The sequence below is a fragment of the Rhinatrema bivittatum genome, chromosome 3 (genome assembly GCF_901001135.1).
Source record: "Rhinatrema bivittatum chromosome 3, aRhiBiv1.1, whole genome shotgun sequence".
NCBI classification, from domain to species: domain Eukaryota; kingdom Metazoa; phylum Chordata; class Amphibia; order Gymnophiona; family Rhinatrematidae; genus Rhinatrema; species Rhinatrema bivittatum.
Window position 1 is genome coordinate 383,805,017 of NC_042617.1, and position 21,629 is coordinate 383,826,645.

The window sequence follows — 21,629 nt, forward strand, 5'->3', positions numbered from 1 at the left end:
TGATGAAGTCCCCTATGTTCAGTTTGTTGTCGAAGTGAATCAATAAGGGATGTAAAGTGAGGTTAGAAGCTGCAGGCCTCAGAAAGCATTCAGCGATACCGTGCACCTTGAAGCTGTGAGACTGCCAGTAGACCAGTTTGCTACATTAACCAGGAAGAACTTGCTCAGTCACAAGCTACTTTCCTTTTTTTTTTCCTACACAAGACCGTACAGTGCAGCTTGATATTAGCCCTATTCAACTTTCCCGATGTGTCTTAGGGGTGCAGTTGTACACAGAATGATTCTAATTGCTTTAATGAACTAATGTGCTCTGGAAGGAAGAAGACTAGGCCCTTGGGCTGAATATCACTCTGGAAACTCAATTCGGGGATCTGGGAAAGTCACAGGGAGGCCAAGTAACTCAGTTCAAGGAGGAAGATTTCAGGCCACTTCTGAATTTCCGATGCAGTGCTGATTTCGTATGATAGAAGCAGAGACTACAACTATCATAATACACTGAGATGTACCTGCCAAAAACAGAACTGTCCAAAAGTCTCCTTCCTTCAACTGTATTACTTGGCACTGGCAACTCTGGAATCACTGATTTATGGTGGAAGTTTGTTTTGAGCCTGATTTGCTTTTCTCCCATTCTATCTATGGGAAAAGACCCTTCTAGTGGTTAGCAGTTTTGTTTGTGTCTCATCTTGCAAGACTTTGCTTCATTGTGCATACTTTTAATAGTTGTCATCTCTGACGACTAACTCCCCGGATGATCTGAGCTTATCTGATGAGATTGTTCTGTGCTGTGCAAGTCATTCTGTGGTATAATGGGAACTACGCTTGAGAACTGTGATTTTCCAAGAGAACGCTTATCTTTGATGTTTTTAGCTTCTTTATTAGCCAATAAACTTAGTCACTGCTTTGAGTTGCCATCTATGCCCAGTTTGGATTTGTAAGAAATGGGACAAACTGTGACCCTTCGTGACTTTTACTCCCTTGTGATTTATTTGTGTTTGAAAGATTTACTATTTATGGTCCTCTCCAACATCTGTTAAATCATTTTAGAAGAATTCATATCACTTCCCTAACTGACCAGAGGGGACCTGTTTCCCTCAGGCTTAAGTGTGTCTCTTGCAAGTAACAGATGGTAGCTTGGGAGTGTTTAAGGTGATCTACAATCCACTTTCTCTTATTGGGAGAGGGTTACTTGAACTGTTAATAGTTAATGACAAACTTTAATAAGACGTCTGTTATATATTTATCATTTACTAACGGCCAGCAGTTATCGACAGATCAGAATAGTTTTCTAAAGAGTGCCACAATGTGGCAATGTTGCACAGCTTTTGCTGTTTCTTAAAGTTATTCTACCCAAGGGAGATACTGCATAGCCATATTCCTCCTAGTAACAATAAAAAAAAAAAATCCCCGTCACAGAGGTAACAGAATAAAATCACAGCTTGAGGGATATTAGTGAAATATGACATTTAAAGCCAGACATGAACTTTCTTAATAAAAGAGAAAAAAAACCCAAAAAACAGAACACTTCAAAATCAGAGATAGGTGACCTCCAGTCCTCATGGACATCAATCTGCTCAGCTTTACAGGATATCCATGCTTGACTTGCATGCAAATCTAGCTCATGCGTATTCATTAAGGACATCCTTAAAAACCTGAGCAGATTGGTGCCCATGAGGACTGGAGGCTGTCTGCTCCTGTTCGGAACAGACCTGTACTGGCAATCTGTACCTAAAACCTTGAAAACACTCAGATATGAAAAAATACTCTGCTTCCCCCAAGACGCATAAACAACAAACAAGTTTTATCACCCAAACACATTTCATCTGAATAATATTCATCATAGTCAGTGACATGTTACCAATTCCTTATCAAGGTGCTCTAGCCACTGCCAATTTCTTATCAAGGAAGTTTCTTTATGAGCATAGGAAAATATCCTGCCCCAAAAATGATTTGCCACCTGAGCCAGGGCACACCCCATGCTGGAGAAAGAACCACTGGGTGGAGTAACATATCTTGTGGGGATCCCCAGGCCCCGACAGACAGAGATCTGCAGCCACAAGCACAGGATCAGTGGTGTTCTATCCATCTGCTCCCTACCACCCCACCTCTTCTGTCAAGGTGCCAGGGTCATGTGCTAAATTCATGAGCCAGCACTTCCTATTGCTGGTCTCATGATACTGGCCCACAAATTTCAAATGTGCTCATGGTACCGGTACCTTGAGGGAGGAGGTGCAGCAGTAGGAAGTGGAGGGACAGGTTCCCACTGCTTAGCTAGTCTGAGAGAGGATGGAGAGGCAGAGGGCAGATGCTGAGGGAGGGGAGGGGAAAGGTGCCTGGAATAGCTGAACAGCAGAAATAGAAGGCACCAGAAGTGTAAAAACATATAAAAAAGAAGGCCAAAATGCAATACAAGATTTTTTTCTTAGTGTTACAGCCATAATATATCGGGCTTGGAGTGTGTCCGTCAGTGATCGCGGATGTTCCGCAGCCCGCCGATAGATGGCGCTATAATATTTATTTATTTATTTTTATTTATTTAAAATCTTTTCTATACCGTCGTTAAGTTAATTCACCATCACAACAGTTTACAAAAAGGCACAAATAGTATTAAAAGTTGATTGGTATAGATTACATATTATAGATGTGCCATTAGTGAATGGTAACATGTTTTTTATAATATAAAAAGCTATGTGTTGATTTTGCTTATATGTTGGCTGAAAAAACTTCTTTATGGTTCCTATATAAATTTAACACTCTAATATGTATTAGGAGATAGGAAAGAAAAATTATAAAAAAAACTGATTGCTTGGTGCTTACTTATGTGCTCATTTGTTTTCTTCGATCTCCTTATAAAAAGCCTGTTTAAAAAGCCAGGTTTTTAGACTTACTTTGAAAAGTTTAAAGCTTCTCTGCAGTCTAATTTCAAGTGGCATTGAGTTTCCCAGCCCGCCGATAGATAGTGCAGGCGGCTCAAACATGACACAGTGGCCATTGCGGGAGAGGCAGAATATAGCAGGGGAGACCCTGGCATGCAGCGAACGGAGGGCGTCCCGCGGCACATGCTCTGTTCGCGGCGAGGAGGAAGACCCGACGCGCCGTTTGCAGTGAAAAGGGAAGGCCTCCATGTGCTGTGATCGGTGCGCCCAGGCCTTCATCTTTGCCGTGAATGGAGCGTGTGCCGCAGGACGCGCTCCGTTCACGGCATGCCAGGTTCTCTGCTGCTATTTTCTGATCACGCTGAAAATGGAAGGCCCCCGTGTGTCGCGAACAGCGTGCCGGGCCTTCATCTTCGCCACCAGACCTTCATCTTCGCCATGAACAGTGCGGGTCCCGCGGCTTGCCGGTGAGGGATAATGTTTGTCAGCGAGGGGAGGGTCAGAGAGAGCAGGAGGGTGTGAAACAGAGCATGGGGGGGGGGATGCCGGTGTGAGACAATGTGTGTGTGAGAGAGGGGGGGTGACAGAGAGCATGCTTGGTGAGCGGGGGGGTGGGGAGGGTGTGAGAGAGAGCATGGGAGGTAAGAGAGGGTGGGTGGACCCATGCCATGCCGGTGACAGAGAATGTGTGTCGGAGAGGGTGAGAGAGAGCAGGAGGGTGTGAGAGAGATCATGGGGGGGGGATGCTGGTGAAAGAGAATGTGTATGTGAGGGGGGGGTGACAGAGTATGGTTGGGGTGTGAGAGAGAGCACGGGAGGTAAGAGAGGGTGGGTGGGGGGATGCTTGAGTGTGGGTTTCAGAGACAGGGAGCCTATATGAGGGGAGGGGGATGCCAATGAGAGAGAATGTGTGTCGGGGAGGGTCAGAGACAGCAGGAGGGTGTGAGAGAGAGCATTGGGGGGGGGATGCTGGTGAGAGAGAATGTGTATGTGAGAGAGGCGGGTGACAGAGAGTATGGTTGGTGAGAGGTGGGTGGGGAGGGTGTGAGAGAGAGTATGGGAGGTAAGAGAGGGTGGGTGGGGGGATGGTTGAGTGTGGGTTTCAGAGACAGGGAGCCTATATGAGGGGAGGTGTGTGTGTGTGAGAGAGGGGGTGTGACAGAGCATGGTTGGTCAGAGGGGGGTGGAGAGGGTGTGAGAGAGAGCATGTGGGGATGCCGGTGAGAGAGAATGTGTATGTGAGGGGGGAGGGGGGGTGACAGAAAACATGGTTGGTGAGCAAGGGGGGTGGGGAGGGTGTGAGAGAGAGCATGGAGGGGGATGCTGGTGAGAGAGAATGTGTATGTGAGGGGGGTGGGGTGACAGAGAACATGGTTGATGAGCGGGAGTGGGGAGGTGTGAGAGAGAGCATGGGGGGATGCTGGTGAGAGATAATGTGTGCGTGAGAGAGGGGCGGTGACAGAGAGCATGTTTGGTGAGCGGTGGGTGGGGAGGGTGTGAGAGCATGGGAGGTAAGAGAGGGTGGGTGGGGGGATGCTTGAGTGTGGGTTTCAGAGAGAGGGAGTCTATATGAGGGGAGGTGTGTGTGTGTGAGAGAGGGGGTGTGACAGAGAGCATGGTTGGTGAGCGAGGGGGTGGGGAGGGTGTGAGAGAGAGCATGGAGGGGGATGCCGGTGAGAGAGAATGTGTATGTGAGGGGGGGTGACAGAGAACATGGTTGGTGAGCGGGGGTGGGGAGGTGTGAGAGAGAGCATGGGGGGATGCCGGTGAGAGAGAATGTGTATGTGAGGGGGGGGGGGTGACAGAGAGCATGGTTGGTGAGCGAGGGGGTGGGGAGGGTGTGAGAGAGAGCATGGAGGGGGGGGATGCTGGTGAGAGAGAATGTGTGCGTGAGAGAGGGGGGTGACAGAGAGCATGCTTGGTGAGCGGGGGGTGGGGAGGGTGTGAGAGAGAGCATGGGGGGATGCTGGTGAGAATGTGTATGTGAGGGGGGGTGACAGAGAGCATGGTTGGTGAGAGGGGGGTGGGGAGGGTGTGAGAGAGAGCATGGGAGGTAAGAGAGGGTGGATGGGGGATGCTTGAGTGTGGGTTTCAGAGAGAGTGAGCCTATATGAGGAGAGGGGGATGCCGTTGAGAGAGAATGTGTGTGTGTGAGAGAGGAGAGGGGGTGTGGGGAAGTGCAAGAGACAGCTTGGTTGGTAAGAGGGGGGAGTGCGCGGAATGCTTGAGTGTGGGCTTCAGAGAGGGAGCCTATATAAGGGGAAGTGTGTGTGTGCGCCAGAGAGTGAGGGAGCCTGTATGAGGGTGTGTGTATGTGGAAGGGACACTCTTACAGTGAATTTCTAGGGAAATTCGGCTCAAAACAAGAGCAGATGTGCCAATAAAAAGGCTCGCCGCCCGGGTGTAGAACAGTTACAGTTGCTAGTACTATTTTAACAAGATATAATACATGTATAGGGACAATACACTTAGCAAAATAATCAATATTTCCTCTTTTGAGCAAGGAAACCACAAATAACTATGATTATAACTCACACATCACTTATCACTCATACCTACAACATATAGAAACACCCAAAGCCCGTCAGAGGCCTCCATTTCATTATTAACTAGCATCCTCAGGGGGGGATTATTTTAAATTACAATAAAGATATTATTTGAAGTTATAGATTATATGAACCTAAATTTTTCCAGCAATTTCTGGAAATAAATTTTTTTATAAACTCATATTAGATACAATTGAGTTCTTTACATGAAGTATTGTCCCTTAAATTCCAAGGAAACCATAATGGTATCTTCATCATTAGTCAAATGCATGAGCTGCCACTTATCTCATTTAAAGTAGATTGCAGAATACTATCAGGTTGAAGTAATCACATGAATCTGACACTCCTAACACAGTCTCAATGGGCTAGCTTTCAAATACTTTGACATCTTAAAATTTACATAGGAACTACTTCATTGAGAGCTAGAATCAGACCGAAAGTGGCACTGCCGCATCCTATCAGATACAACCAGATCATTTGATCCAAGCAGTAAGTTCATAAAATGCCTTGTAAACTCATTGAAAGGATGATTGAAATATGTATAAAACTCTTATATAATTTTAATGAAACAAAGTTTAACTGCCCTGTAGGGCTGTTTCAAGACCTTCAGATGATGTACCTTCTATTCATTTACCTAACAGGCACCAGAGGTGTAACAGAATTTATGTATGATTATTTATTTATTTAAGGGTTTTTATATACCGACATTCATCAGGGATATCACATCGGTTTACAGTAAACGTGAAACTGCGCATAATATGCGCTTGACAAATAACAAGAGAACAGGTACATATGAAGTAATTAACATAATAAATGCCTAAATGAAATATGTATGAGACAAAAGCAGTTGCATATAAAGGTAACTTATATACAGAGCAGTAGGGTTATTTACAATCACTTACAAGGCTGTTCAATATGGGGACATCTTAAGAAAGTGAAGCCGAGGAAGATGCTGGGAGTATAAGGAGGGTAGGATGCAGCAGACAGTGGTAAGAGGAAGGGGAGAGGCTGGTGAAAAAGAATGGGGTTGGGATGGAGAGTTGGAGCTGGGTATTGGTATAGGTATTGAAACGTATACGTTCACCTACTCAAAATGGTAGAAATAGCAGAAGGGGGCCATCAAAATGGACTTTGATAAGAAGTGATATCTTGCAAGCATCTCCCAAAAATTACGAGGTTGATATTCAGAAGCCATTTAGATGTATAACTGCATCACCATGTACATCCTAAATTCTAGGGGCATAGCGAGTTATACCCCTAGAATTTAGGTGCATATTTGGAGGCGGTCCAGGAGGCATTTCAGGGTGGGCCAGAGTTAGCCATACAAGTTACGTGGCTAACTCCGATATTTGGAGTTAGCCACTTAACCAATGTGGCTACCTCTGGTCGACCCTTAGGCCTGTCCTAAAGTTAGTCGGTTAGACATAACTGGCTAGATTTAAGATAGCCGGGGATATTCAGCAGCACAACCACGCCGCTGAATATCACTATTAAGTTAGCCAGATTGCTATCTAGCTAACTTAACTAACAACACTGCGGCTGAAAATAGCCCTTTATAATGACTAATTGCTGGGAGATAGACCAGTGAACCTGACTTCAGTGCCAGGAAAAATAGTGGAAACTATTCTAAAGATCAAAATCATAGAGCATATAGAAAGACATGGTTTAATGGAACATTGTCAACATGGATTTACCCAAGGGAAGTCTTGCCTAACAAATCTGCTTCATTTTTTTGAAGGGGTTAATAAACATGTGGATAAAGGTGAACTAGTAGATTTAGTGTATTTGGATTTTCAGAAGGCATTTGACAAAGTCCCTCATGAGAGGCTTCTAAGAAAACTAAAAAGTCATGGGATAGGAGGCGATGTCTTTTCGTGGATTACAAATTGGTTAAAAGACAGGAAACAGAGAGTAGGATTAAATGGTCAATTTTCTCAGTGGAAAAGGGTAAACAGTGGAGTGCCTCAGGGATCTGTACTTGGACCGGTGCTTTTCAATATATATATATATATATATATATATATATATATATATATATATATATATATATATATATGATCTGGAAAGGAATACAAGTGAGGTTATCAAATTTGCGGACGATACAAAATTATTCAGAGTAGTTAAATCACAAGTGGATTGTGATACATTACAGGAGGACCTTACAAGACTGGAAGATTGGGCATCCAAATGGCAGATGAAATTTAATGTGGACAAGTGCAAGGTGTTGCATATAGGGAAAAATAACCCTTGCTGTAGTTACACGATGTTAGGTTCCATATTAGGAACTACCACCCAGGAAAAAGATCTAGGCATCATGGTGGATAAGACTTTGAAATCATCGGCTCAGTGTGCTGCAGCAATCAAAAAAGAAAACAGAATGTTAGGAATTATAAGGAAGGGAATGGTTAATAAAATGGAAAATGTCATAATGCCTCTATATCGCTCCACGATGAGACCGCACCTTGAATACTGTGTACAATTCTGGTTGCTGCATCTCAAAAAAGATATATTTGAGATGGAGAAGGTACAGAGAAGGCCAACCAAGATGATAAAGGGGATGGAACAGCTCCCCTATGAGGAAAGGCTGAAGAGGTTAGGGCTGTTCAGCTTGGAGAAGAGACGGCTGAGGGGGGATATAATAGAGGTCTTTAAGATCATGAGAGGTCTTGAACAAGTAGATGTGAATCGGTTATTTACACTTTCGGATAATAGAAGGACTAGGGGGCATTCCATAAAGTTAGCAAGTAGTACATTTAAGACTAATCGGAGAAAACGTTTTTTCACTCAACCCACAATTAAGCTCTGGAATTTGTTGCCAGAGGATGTGGTTAGTGCAGTTGGGTTCAGAAAAGGTTTGGATAAATTGTTGGAGGAGAAGTCCATTAACGGCTATTAAACAGGTTGTCTTAGAGAATAGCCACTGCTATTAATTGCATCAGTAGCATGGGATCTTCTTAGTGTTTGGGTAATTGCCAGGTTCTTTTGGCCTGGTTTGGCATCTGTTGGAAACAGGATGCTGGGCTTGATGGACCCTTGGTCTGACCCAGCATGGCAATTTCTTATGTTCTTATATCTTGAGCCAGAGGAGTGCATTCAGGGATAATGAGGCGAATGGGTAGTTCAATTTGTTCTTATCAGCTGAAATCTATAATGTCGCTATATTTGCCCAGCTTCCAATTTATTTAAAATGCCTCCTGATTCACTGTAATTTGCTGCTGTCAAATAATTGCTCTGAAGTTTATCACTATTTAGTAGTTAGAATTCGACCAAAGTGTCTTTAGTTTGGATTTCCATCGGAAAATAGATTTTCTCTTTACTGTATATTATTGGTTCAAATGCTAAGATTTCAAAAGGGATTCATTTTCAGAATATTATTGGCAAGACTGTAGACTTGAGTAAAATCTTCAGATCCCAGTTAGGAATCTGTTTCTTTTCCATTTATATGACCCCTTTTCATTTTGAAGATTTACTTCACTCCATTTATCTGGTTTTTTTTCTTGGAGAAACTATTTATATTCAAAGGTCTCAGTGATAACAGAGGTCAAGTAAAAAAAACAAAATTCAGGCAGATGCACAGAGAGCCCTGAAGGCTCTCTGTATGTAAACTGTGAGAGGTCAATCTATAGCAGAGATTTCATAGTCACAGCAGTACCGGAGGAAAGCCTGGGCACATGTCCTATTGTCCTGTCCAGGTCTGCAGATCTTTATCTGGGCAGGTGTTAACAAACGGCCTCCTTTTTTCAGAAGGCTGTTATTTTATCACACTTCCAGAACAGCCACCCTGAAAGGCCAGACTCATTAAAAAAAATAAATCCTTTTCTCATTTTTGCAGTAAGGCATTGTCTTTCAAAGAGGTTTTTAATGTAAGTTTGTAATGCCAGGTAGTTTATTTGATGAGCTATAAGTGTTTGCTTACAGTGTCATGTATGTGTGTATGACTGTTACCTGCACAGCACCATCTTCATTGGAAGAAACGGTGATAGAAATGTTTGAAAATTAGTAATTGGTCAAATGACAAAAAACATTTATACAAAAAAGAAGAACATAAGAAATTGCTATACTGAGTCAGACCAAGCATCCATCAAGCCCAGCATCCTGTTTCCAACAGAGGCCAAACCAGGCCACAAGAACCTGGCAATTACCCAAACACTAAGAAGATCCCATGCCACTGATGCAATTAATAGCAGTGGCTATTCCCTAAGTAAACTTGATTAATAGCAGTTAATGGACTTCTCCTTCAAGAACTTATCCAAACCTTTTTTAAACCCAGCTACACTTAGGGGTAGATTTTAAAAGGTAAGTGCGCATGTTCATGTGTGCATGGATCCCAGCGTGTGCTCATTGATGCGTGGATTTTATAACATGCATGCGCAGGGGGGGGGGGGTGAATTTTAGCAAATTATGTGCAGTGACGCAGTCAGGCCTCCCCCAGTTCCCTACACCCCTGCCTCACCTTTCTTCCCTTTTCCCTTTTCCCTCTCCACCCCAACCCCTACGTAAGTAAAAGATATTTTTTAATTTTTTACTTACTGCTCCGTTGGAGCAGAAGCAACTTGCACGCACCAGCCGGCTGCCAGCGCACGCTTCCCCGGGACAGCAGCTAATGGCCGTTGTCCTGGGTGGCCTCTGGCCTGTCCCTCTACGCCCAGATCATGCCCCCGGCCGGCCCCTTTTTCAGGGCCCGGCACTTGTGTGTGTATCGGCACTTATACGTATGGCCAGGCACTTTTGAAAATGCACGCAGTGCGTGCAGGGCATGGCCATGTGCGTAAGTGAACATTAGAACATAAGAACATAAGAACATGCCATACTGGGTCAGACCAAGGGTCCATCAAGCCCAGCATCTTGTTTCCAACAGTGGCCAATCCAGGCCATAAGAACCTGGCAAGTACACCAAAACTAAGTCTATTCCATGTTACCGTTGCTAGTAATAGCAGTGACTATTTTCTAAGTCAACTTAATTAATAGCAGGTAATGGACTTCTCTAAGAACTTATCCAATCCTTTTTTAAACACAGCTATACTCACTAACCACATCTTCTGGCAACAAATTCCAGAGTTTAATTGTGCGTTGAGAGAAAAAGAGCTTTCTCCGATTAGTTTTAAGTGTGCCACATGCTAACTTCATGGAGTGCTCCCTAGTCTTTCTATTATCCGAAAGAGTAAAAAACCGATTCACATCTACCCGTTCTAGACCTCTCATGATTTTAAACACCTCTATCATATCCCCTCTCAGCCATCTCTTTTTTGAGATGCGGCGACCAGAATTGTACACAGTATTCAAGGTGCAATCTCACCATGGAGCGATACAGAGGCATTATGACATTTTCCGTTTTATTCACCATTCCCTTTCTAATAATTCCCAACATTCTGTTTGCTTTTTTGACTGCCGCAGCACACTGAACCGACGATTTCAATGTGTTATCCACTATGACGCCTAGATCTTTCTTGGGTAGTAGCATCTAATGTGGAACCTAACATTGTGTAACTATAGCTGGGGTTATTTTTCCCTATATGCATCACCTTGCACTTATCCACATTAAATTTCATCTGCCATTTTAATGTTCAATTTTCTAGGCTCACAAGGTCTTCCTGCAATTTATCACAATCTGCTTGTGATTTAACTACTCTGAACAATTTTGTATCATCTGCAAATTTGATTACCTAAGTTGTCGTATTTCTTTCCAGATCCTTTATAAATATATTGAAAAGTAAGGGTCCCAATACAGATCCCTGAGGCACTCCACTGCCCATACCCTTCCACTGAGAAAATTGTCCATTTAATCCTACTCTCTGTTTCCTGTCTTTTAGCCAGTTTGTAATCCACGAAAGGACATCGCCACCTATCCTATGACTTTTTTTTATTTTTCCTAGAAGCCTCTCATGAGGAACTTTGTCAAATGCCTTCTGAAAATCCAAGTACACTACATCTACACCTTTATCCACATGTTTATTAACTCCTTCAAAAAAGTGAAGCAGATTTGTGAGGCAAGACTTGCCTTGGGTAAAGCCATGCTGACTTTGTTCCATTAAACCATGTCTTTCTGTATGTTCTGTGATTTTGTTGTTTAGAATACTTTCCACTTTTTTTCCTGGCACTGAAGTCAGGCTAACCGGTCTGTAGTTTCCCGAATCGCCCCTGGAGCCCTTTTTAAATATTGGAGTTACATTAGCTATCCTCCAGTCTTCAGGTACAATGGATGATTTTAATGACAGGTTACAAATTTTTACTAATAGGTCTGAAATTTCATTTCATTTTTAGTTCCTTCAGAACTCTGGGGTGTACATGGACTTCACCTGCTGGAACTCTTTCTTCATTCCCCCACGTGGAGACTGTAAGGTCAGAAGGATCTTCTTAAAAATATCAATACTCTCCTTGCGAATCCTTACGAATCCCTGCATAGCCCGAATCCCTGCATAGCCCGGCAAAGCCCAGTAAGCCGCGCGCGCCCCTTAGGCACGCGTGCCAGCGTTGGCGGCGCGCCAAGAGTAGCCTGTTCTTATAAGGCCACTTCCGGGGTCCTGCCCTCTGCGTCACAGTAAGTCTCAGCTGGTAATCACCGTCGGGGCACTGAGGCACCTCTTACCCCCGGTTCAAAGGAAAACTTAAGGCAGTCCTTCTCCTCTCAGTCCCTACAAATCTTTGACTAGATCTGAAATTTCATTTTTGAATTCCTTCAGAACCCTGGGTTGTATACCATCCAGTCCAGGTGATTTACTACTCTTCAATTTGTCAGTCAGGCCTACCATATCTTCTAGGTTCACGGTGATTTGGTTCAGTCCATCTGAATCATTACCCATGAAAACCTTCTCCAGAATGGGTATCCCCCCAACATCCTCTTCAGTAAACACCAAAGCAAAGAAATAATTTAATCTTTCCATGATGGCGTTATCTTGTCTAAGTGCCCCTTTAACCCCTCGATCATCTAACGGCCAACTGACTCCCTCGCAGGCTTTCTGCTTTGGATATATTTTTAAAAGTTTTTACTGTGAGTTTTAGCCTCTACGGCCAACTTCTTTTCAAATTCTCTCTTAGCCTGTCTTATCAATGTCTTACATTAAACTTGCCAACGCTTATGCTTTTATCCTATTTTTTTCTGTTGGATCCTAATTCCAATTTTTGAATGAAGATCTTTTGGCTAAAATAGCCTCTTTCACCTCACCTTTTAACCATGCCAGTAATCGTTTTGCCTTCCTTCCACCTTTCTTAATGTGTGGAATACATCTGGACTGAGCTTCTAGGAAGGTATTTATTAACAATGCCCATGCCTCATGCACACTTTTTACCTTTCATAGCTGCTCCTTTCAGTATTTTTCTATGTTTTTCTCATTTTCTCAAAGTTTCCCTTTTGAAAGTTTAGCACTAGAGCTATGGATTTGCTTACTGTCCCCCTTCCAGTCATTAATTCAAATTTGATCATATGTGTCGGTATTTGTGCGTGTGGCTATTTTACAATTCAGCTGTAACTGCACTAACATCCTCTGGCAACAAATTCTAGTGCTTAATTGTGCATTGAGTGAAAGAACTTTCGCCGATTAGTTTTAAATGTGCTACTTGCTAACTTCATGGAGTGCCCCCAATCTTTCTATTATCCAAAAGTGTAAATAACCGATTCACATTTACCGTTCTAGACCTCTCATGATTTTAAAGACCTCTATCATATCCCCCGTCAACCATCTCTTCTCCAAGCTGAACAGTCCTAACCTCTTTAGTCTTTCCTCATAGGGGAGCTGTTCCATTCCCCTTATCATTTTGGTTGCTCTTCTCTGTACCTTCTCCATCGCAACTATATCTTTTTTGAGATGCGGCGACCAGAATTGTACACAGTACTCAAGCAGCCATAGCAAATGCTAGATCAAAGAGGTGATCTCTTGTTAGGGACGTGATTTTATTTGAAAACAATGGTGACATTATTTTGTTTTTGTGTCATTTTCAAAAGGAAATGAAAGAAAACAGAAAAACAATTTTGTGTTTTGGGTTTTTTTTTTTGCCATTTTAGTGAATATTTCAAACCATTTAAAGTAGATGTAAAACAAAAAAAAAATTAAAAGAAAAAAAACCCCAAAATGAAATAAATAATGAAATGAAACCAACTTCCCTTCACACCCCAGTCTATCATACTATAGGATACAGCACTTCTCAATAGGTGTGTCTGGACACAATGATGTGTCACGAAGTCCTAAGAGGTGCGTTGCGAGGCCTGCAGAGGGCTCTGCTCTTGCCTCATCAGCCTGGGTAGTAGGAGTTGGCTGACTTCTTTATTGCGCATGACAGGGGGGTGATCCCACTTCATTCTCCTTTTCCTGGCCCAGTAGGAGGCTATTCCTTCCTCCTTCACCCAGATCAGAGTAAGTCATCACCAACTTCTGCTCTTCTGGGCCTGGCAGGACACCAACTTTATCTCCCCTCACTCACCAGGACCATCAGTGATGCTGATGCTGCTCTCTTCATGCTGCGGGGCTGGAGTAAGAGGCAGCAGGAGCAGGAAGAAGATAGGTGCGTGCTCTACATGCATAGATCCACTGCCAACTTCTGCTCCTGCTGCCTCTTCCTCTCCCCAGTGCTTCTTGCTTCATCTGCTGTCAGTAAGTAGGGGGAGAGATTCTGGACTGGAAAAGATTTTTCACTGGTTGGAAAGCTGGACGAGGGGGAAATGTGAAAGTTGCTAGGCAGGGAGAGGTGGGGGAGAGAGGGGAAATAGGTGTTAGGCAGGGGGAATGGTGGGGAAGAGAGATGGGTTATAAGTGCTGCTAGGCCAGGAGTGGCTGACCTTTCACAGACCAAAAGCTGAAAAATCAAAACAAAGAGAGCTCAACAGCCACACATTTTTGCAACAACTTTTTAACATTTAAAAGATTATTAATAATAATAATGGTATTAATCTTATCTTCTCTGCCTCTGTCTGCAGCTGCTTGTGGGTGCCAAGGGTCTGGGGCCAATGCAATAAGTTCGCCCAGCCTAGTACACGGTTTTATTTGTGGTTGGGTGCGTATTTTGGATGCTCTAGACTAGCACCCAATGCAATAAAGCGATCAGCATGCCCAAAACGTACACCCTAACAAATATGTAATGGATAGCGCCCATCACATGTAAATTTCTTGTAGATAAGGACATTAGCTATTACCCCGATGCAAAAAATTATCAACTATATTTGTACTCATGCACTCAACCACTGACAGTTCAAAAATTTGATTGAGGGAGATTTTCCTCACTAACAGGCCGATACAGTACAGTGTGCTCCAGCGGAGCACACTGTTAACCCGCGATTGGATATGCGTTTGTGACGCACTAGCTTTACCCCTTATTCAATAAGGGGTAATAGCGTATCGAAAAGTCGCATCCAACCCCCTGAACCTAATAGTGCCCGCAACATGCAAATGCATGTTGATGGCCCTATTAGGTATTCCTGCACGATTCAGAAAGCAAAATGTGCAGCCAAGCCGCACATTTTACTTTCAGAAATTAGTGCCTACGCAAAGGTAGGCGTTAATTTCTCCGGGCACCGGGAAAGTGCACAGAAAAGCAGTAAAAACTGCTTTTCTGTGCACCCTCCAACTTAATATCATGGCGATATTAAGTCGGAGGTCCCGAAAGTTAAAAAAGTAAAAAAAAAAAAAAATTGAAATTGGCCCGCGGGTTAAAAACCGGACGCTCAATTTTGCCGGCGGCTGGTTTCCGAACCCGTGGCTGTCAGCGGGTTTGAGAACCGACACCGGCAAAATTTGAGCGTCGGCTGTCAAACCCGCTGACAGCCGCCGCTCCTGTCCAAAATGGGTTCCATAACATGATCTAAATTCAGATGTTTTGACACCAGTTCTCTGTGAATAATGCAGTTTAATGTCCAAAATTCAGGAAAGACATTGTCAGCTTTACAGAGCCCCACTAACCCATTTACGGATCCCGTCATGGCCGGTGCCCCATCTGTTGCAATGGCAGTAAGCTTCTGTAAAGGCAGGTCGGTTTTTGTGCTCACAGACATTAATGCTTCTTTAATGTCCACACACTGGGTTTTGTCTTGAAGTGACTCAATGTGAAGAATTTCATCTCTCACTGTATAGTAGGGATGTGCAAGTCAAAAAAATGTCTTCATTTTTTGTTTTGTTTTCAGGAGGTTTTTTTCCCCACAAATTTTGGTTCATAGATTCCTTGATTTGTTTCATTTGTGTGGAAAAAAATGAATCAAGCAATTAAATCATCCTGCCAAAATGGCCAAAACCCAAAAATGAGCCCTCTCTCCCACCCTCCCAGAAAAATGCAGTGGCCAGGATCCCCCCAGCTCCCCCACTTATCCAGCCCAATGGGGATCTTCCATCTTGGACTAGGTCGAAGCCTCGACTTTGCACAGGCCTAGTCCAAGACAGCCTAGGCCTTTGCCATCTTGGACCCAGGCCTGAAGCTGCAACCTGACCCAGAGGCAGGGTCCCGACATCGGGGCCTCAACCTAGGTAGGGGCACGGACCCAGGCCCAATGCTGTAACCCAGCCCGGAGGCCGGGTCCTGATGCTGAGGCCTCAGCCCAGACCCTAGCCCAAAACCTGGCCCCAACGCCAGGGCCTCAGCTTGGAACCAGGCCCAATGCTGCAACCTGACCCGAAGGCTGGGTCCTGATGCTGGGGCCTCAGCTCAGGGTCAGGCCCAGGTCTTGGAGCCCAGGCCTGGAGCTCCTCTTCAGGCGTTTTTTTCTTTCTTTGGCCCCATGCACAATGACGGCGTCCACTGGGGTCGCACTGCAGTTAATTAACTCTGGTGCATTCAATCCAGCAGACGGCACCATTTTGATATATGGCAATTGTATGGCCAGACCTAGTGCTGTATCATTAGTTTAAAATGAAACAAATAAATAAAGTTTGTTTCATTCAAGGGGGGGCGCCCTAATGAAACTAATTAATCTTATTTGTCACGTTTGCAGTTTCATTTTAAATGAATGCACACCCCTACTGTACATTCATCTGCCATGGTGCGCACAAATACAGATAACTAAGGTTTGTCCTGTATGTGCGCATGACTCGTTCAAAGATACTTAGGTATTCACGTTTTTGACGGTATCAATGCAGCTATTGTTCAATATCTCTCTTAAGTCAGAGATTTTGCGCTCTACTGTGTGACATGAGTTAGAGTTTTGAATCTTTTGTAGTTGGTTTTTTTTTTTTCTGGTGATACAATTGAAATCACATCACTGATGCATGTTTTTACAAATATTTTTTTCTTTTGGGCAATGTGTCAAGCTACTTGGTAGGAAGCTAGCATCACTGTCTGAGATTGTTTGTTTGGCCAATCTTGTGACCACATCTGCCTGTTTTTCTGTTTGACTTTTTCAAGGTCTTGAGTTTTAATGACCAGAGTTCAGAGCCTTTTGGAAATTCTTTATCAATATGAGCATGGTTTGTAGTGATAGGACTCTGCAGATTTGAATTATGAAAGAGAGTTCCTGGCAACTCTGAAACATTGGCTTTCCTTTTTGTTCCACCAAAAAAATATAAGTTTTCAAAAATGAGGAACATAAGTGTGATAAGGAGTCAGTTCTGCCCCAACACAGGAGCTGTAGCTATTCTGGGCCCTGGCTAAGTTACTTGCTGCTTTTCATCCTACACCCATCACCGCCCCAACCCAGACAAAGTGGTGGAGACTAAAATGGTATTGGACTTCTAAAAGGCATGGGATCCCAGGTTACAAAGTAATAGAAGGGAAATAGTGGAAGCATGACCTGAACACCACAGGTCATGGGAGTAGTTAGATTGGTAGTCATTGGGGTAACCTGCATGAAGCAATGGTTGCAACCCAAACACTAAGCTAATCTGCATGGAGTGACTGTGATTAAAACCCATATTTCAGTTAGCAGGGCAAGGCCAGATCTTTTGGAGTGGACGGTGGCCTCTTCGGTTTTGCCAGTTTTGTGAATTAGAAGAATTAGTGCTATGCAAGTGGAGGAGTAGCCTAGTAGTTAGAGCAGCAGGCTACAAACCAGGGAAGCTTCAAATCCTACCACTGCTCCTTGGGCAAGTCACGGTGCCTCTGGTGCATATTTAAATTGTAAGCTTTCTGGGGACAGAGAAATACTTACAGTACCTGAATATAATCTGCTATGAAGTGCCAAAAAGTAGTCCTTTTTTTCTGGGGGGAAAAATAGTGCAAATACTCACATGCAGGGCCCTTCCTGGATGGGAAAGGCAACCACCAACTTGCTCCATGTAACTGGCTGCAAAACCTATGAGATGACAGCATGGCAATTATTATTCCCAATCCTAGAATACCAAGATCTCTCCTATTAGGAAAACTGAACAAAGCTGAATGCTGCAGATCACTACATAGAAGCTGCACACTAGCTCTAGCTGGCAGCTGCTGAATACCTTACCTTGCTCACACAGACACAACATGGATAGACCCTTGCCAAATATAGAATCCACAACAAACAATTAAAATTATATATAAAAAATAGATTAAAAAAAAAAAAAGATAAGTAAAGACATTTCTGGAAAATAATCAAAAAATCATGAGCCACCTTTGAATTAAAGACTGTATGCAACAGAAATGGTTTAACCATTAAGTGGTTACTACCGCACAGTAGAACACATCATAAAGCTTCCCCTTAGTAGTCGTTTGTTTGTTGTTGATATTATTGGAGGGGGAATCATCCAGTTTGTGCCGATGAGCATGTGAATGCCCAGGCTCAACCCAACACAAGCTCCTCACCCTTAAACTTTCAACCCCCTTTCAGTGCCAAGCATGCCTAGAACTGCTTCAGACTGAGCGGTGAACTGGATTAGTAGAAGTTAGAGCAGGGAAGTCAGGATTCCAATCCTCTTTCTTCCATGGATGCTCCTCGTGTCACTTAACCCTCCATTGCGTCAGGTACTAAATTACATTGTAAGCCCTCTGGGGAAGGGACCTACTCACTGTACCTGAACTGTAACTCATCTAGAATGCAGCGTTGGAAAGGTAAGTAATTAAATCCCAAACTCAAATCTAACATCGCCACCTCCATTTCAGGCCCCATCATATTCAAATTATAATAAAATTCTTACAAGCTCAGCATCAACCAAGTTTTCTAGTAATCCACACAGCTACCAAAAATACCTTATACTGCTGTCACTTTCCATGTTAGAGTGGCAAAAGGTAGCATTCTGCATCCCACAAACCGGTTCTCTCCCATCTCATCCCTTTCTGCATGGCCCTTTCCTGGCCTCTCACTCCATTCTGCAGTCCTTGAACATCCCAAAAGGACCTCAAACTCTTGAACCAGCTCCTCTGTGGCCTCTTCCTGGGTCCTTCCCCACCCTCTCTCCCCATGACTCCTTCCCAGATATCTTCCTGTCCTTCTACGCTCTCACCCCCCCAAGTCATGGCCTCTCCCAGGGTACTCTCCAGCTTTCTGGTCCCATCATCTTCTATTTTGAGTAGTTGCAGCAAGAGATCTTCAAGCACAGCTATAACAGAGGGCACCGCAGTGGCCTTGCCCCTTGTCTGGGTTTCCTTGATAAAAAAAGACCTCCATGCAGTAAAAGGGGATGGGACCGCAGCAGGGCATGTGAGTGCATGCCTGACACAGGCCCAGTGCTGATTTGTTGTGCTATAGCTGCTCCTGAAGGGCTCCGTCACTGCCACCACTGGGCCCAAGACCTGGCTCTGCTTGCTTTGGCAGGTACATTGTCACCGTGTGGCATGGGGGCATGGGGCAATTGACCTGGTTGCCCCCTAACACCAGCCCTCTCTCTTCCCCCATGCTTTGCCCAGTGTTGATTTCTTTTTCTCCACAATTTTCTTCTCCTCTCTCCAGCTCCCTCTTTTCAGCTTTCCCCAATTTTCTTCTCCTCTCTCTATCTCCCTCTTTTCTCTTCCCCACCCCACTTTTTCTCTCCCCCACCCCACTTATTTATGTATGTATTTATTTTAAAATACTTATATTCCACAACTTCCCACTTTAAAATGTGTCCAGGGCAGATCACATAAGTACATACATAATACATAAGTATCAACAAATATATAACAAATATTACTAATATATTACATAAACATTACAGAAAATTAACACACCTCATTGATACCTTATGCTTTGCTCTCCACCATCTCCCTCTTTTCTCACTTTGGCCCCAGCCCACCCCCATCCCAACCAAGAGGCTGTATTAGTGCCCTACTGGGGTCAAGCAGAGGCGGTGGAGCAGCAGATTCCTGTCCTGGACAATCTCAAAATGGTGCCACGGCAAAGACAGCCTCGGCAGCGAATAGCAGTGACAGCACGGTGCAAAGACCGGCACCAAAGCAACACACCGGCAGTGGCACAGCACGATCCAGACACCTACGAGGGAACTGCAAGCTTACAGAGTAGCAGCGGCATGAAATCGGCAGTACACCATCAATTCCCTTGCTCTTCTGCACGTGGCGATCCTCACCATGCTCAGCAGCCTGCCCACAGTGGAAGTTAGGTATTACAGCTTCCACCTGCGAGCTGGCCACTGTTTTGCACTGCGTGGAGAAGGGCTTCTTGGGGTTACTGTTCTAGTTTTCGTCTCCGCATATGCAATTTGTGGTCTTTTATTCTGTATTTGGCGAAGGTTGGTTCTGTGCGTGTGACCGAGGTGAGATAGTTTACAAGCATATAGGGATTTGATTAAGCCTTATTTGTTGTATTTCTCGATAGGGCATTCATTGGTGGTGTACTGCTGCCTTTTCATGGGTGGGACTACTGCTGTTTGATTCCTAGGAGTTAGTGCTGCTATGGTATGACAGGTTTGCTATGCATGTGCTGAACAGTTTGTTTTTTCCCCCCCCCAGGTTTTGTATTCTACAACGCGCCTGGTAATCGAGAAAGTCGGCGATGCTGTTACTGAGCTGACACCCAAAAAATCAGAATATCTTTTTGTCTGGTGAGTTGTATGGGGAAATATCCTAGTTCTCCTCTGCACCCATTATTGGGGAGTGGGGGATGTCTGTGGATGCAGAGTGTATGTTTGTGTTTAGCCCCATGACTGTCATGTGTTCAGTGTGTCACACAAGTGAGCATCATCTGTCAGGCGTGTCCCGACAGAAAATGGTTGAGAATCACTGGGATAGGAGACCTCCCACTGCCTGAAGCGGTGGAGCTACTGCTTTCTTTGGCCAATCTTGGAGGGTAGGGAATGATTAGCAAGAATCGGCATGAGTTCAGGAGGAACAGGATCCACCACACTAGCTTGCTGGGTTTTTTTTTTTTTCAGGAACGTTAGACAAAACTTAATATGGGAAATCTGACTGATAATAGTTTATCTGGATTCACAAGAAAGGTTGATTTTTAAATGAAGAAAGTTGAGGTTAGTGGTAATGTTTGCACATGGCTTAGAAGCTAACAAGGGAGGCTGCAGAGGGTCACAATTAATGGCACATATTCTGATTGACAAGTGACAAGTGGGGGTTTCACAAAGATGTGTGTTGGGGCTGGTATTATTGATGTTTTTTTTTGTGATCTTGAAATAATAAATAGCAATATTTTTAGATGACACCAAAAGATCAGACTGTAAATACATAGCAGGACTCATTGATTGTACAGAAGGACATATATAGACTTCATGCAAATGGGCAGACAACTGGCAGATGAAGTTTAATGTGGAAAAGTGCAGAGCAATACATTTGGGTCACAAGAAGAAGAAGCAGGTACAATACACTGAATGGCGCATTGCTTGCTAACATTAATCAGGAAAAAGACCTCCACAAATTAGTTGTTAAAGGGAGAAGGAGTAAATAAAGTCAAGCAGCAACAGCTACAGCATGTGCATTAGACAGGGGGTAGAAACAAGGAATGAGGACATCATTCTAGCACTGTAGAAAACGTCAGAACACATTGGGAGCATAGGGTTCTGTTTAAATGACAAAAATCACAACGGAGAGGCAGAACACCATGAATGTCACAATCATATACCCAAAACGTGGAGGAGGTTTGGGAGAAAATAGAACACGAGTATAGCAAATTTACACTTGCAGGGAATAGGATGTACACAATAAAATCAAGCGGACATTTTGTTATTAATAACCATGAGGTCACGTGATGTGGTGAGCCTGAGAAGATGTGCTTCTCGGAGCTCTGGGTGCCATCCTCTCAGATCAACTGCAATGTTACCTTTCCGTGCCCCAGAATTGGATTTACAGCAACGACCGTGAGAGTATTTATGTCTACTGACAGATTTATGCAAAAATTGCCAGGAATTCTGCCCATTAAGGGGGCGAAAAAAGATGGAGAAAA

The 21,629-nt window shown here is 43.9% G+C and overlaps 1 protein-coding gene across 1 annotated transcript in view; it reads left to right on the plus strand.

The window, feature by feature from the left end:
• COL12A1 (collagen type XII alpha 1 chain) overlaps nt 1-21,629 on the plus strand; it is a 359,822-nt gene that overhangs the window by 21,845 nt on the left and 316,348 nt on the right. The window contains exon 2 of the mRNA XM_029595614.1: nt 20,189-20,280. The gene's annotated coding sequence lies outside the window, so the exon portion shown is untranslated. The remainder of the gene's footprint in view (nt 1-20,188; nt 20,281-21,629) is intronic.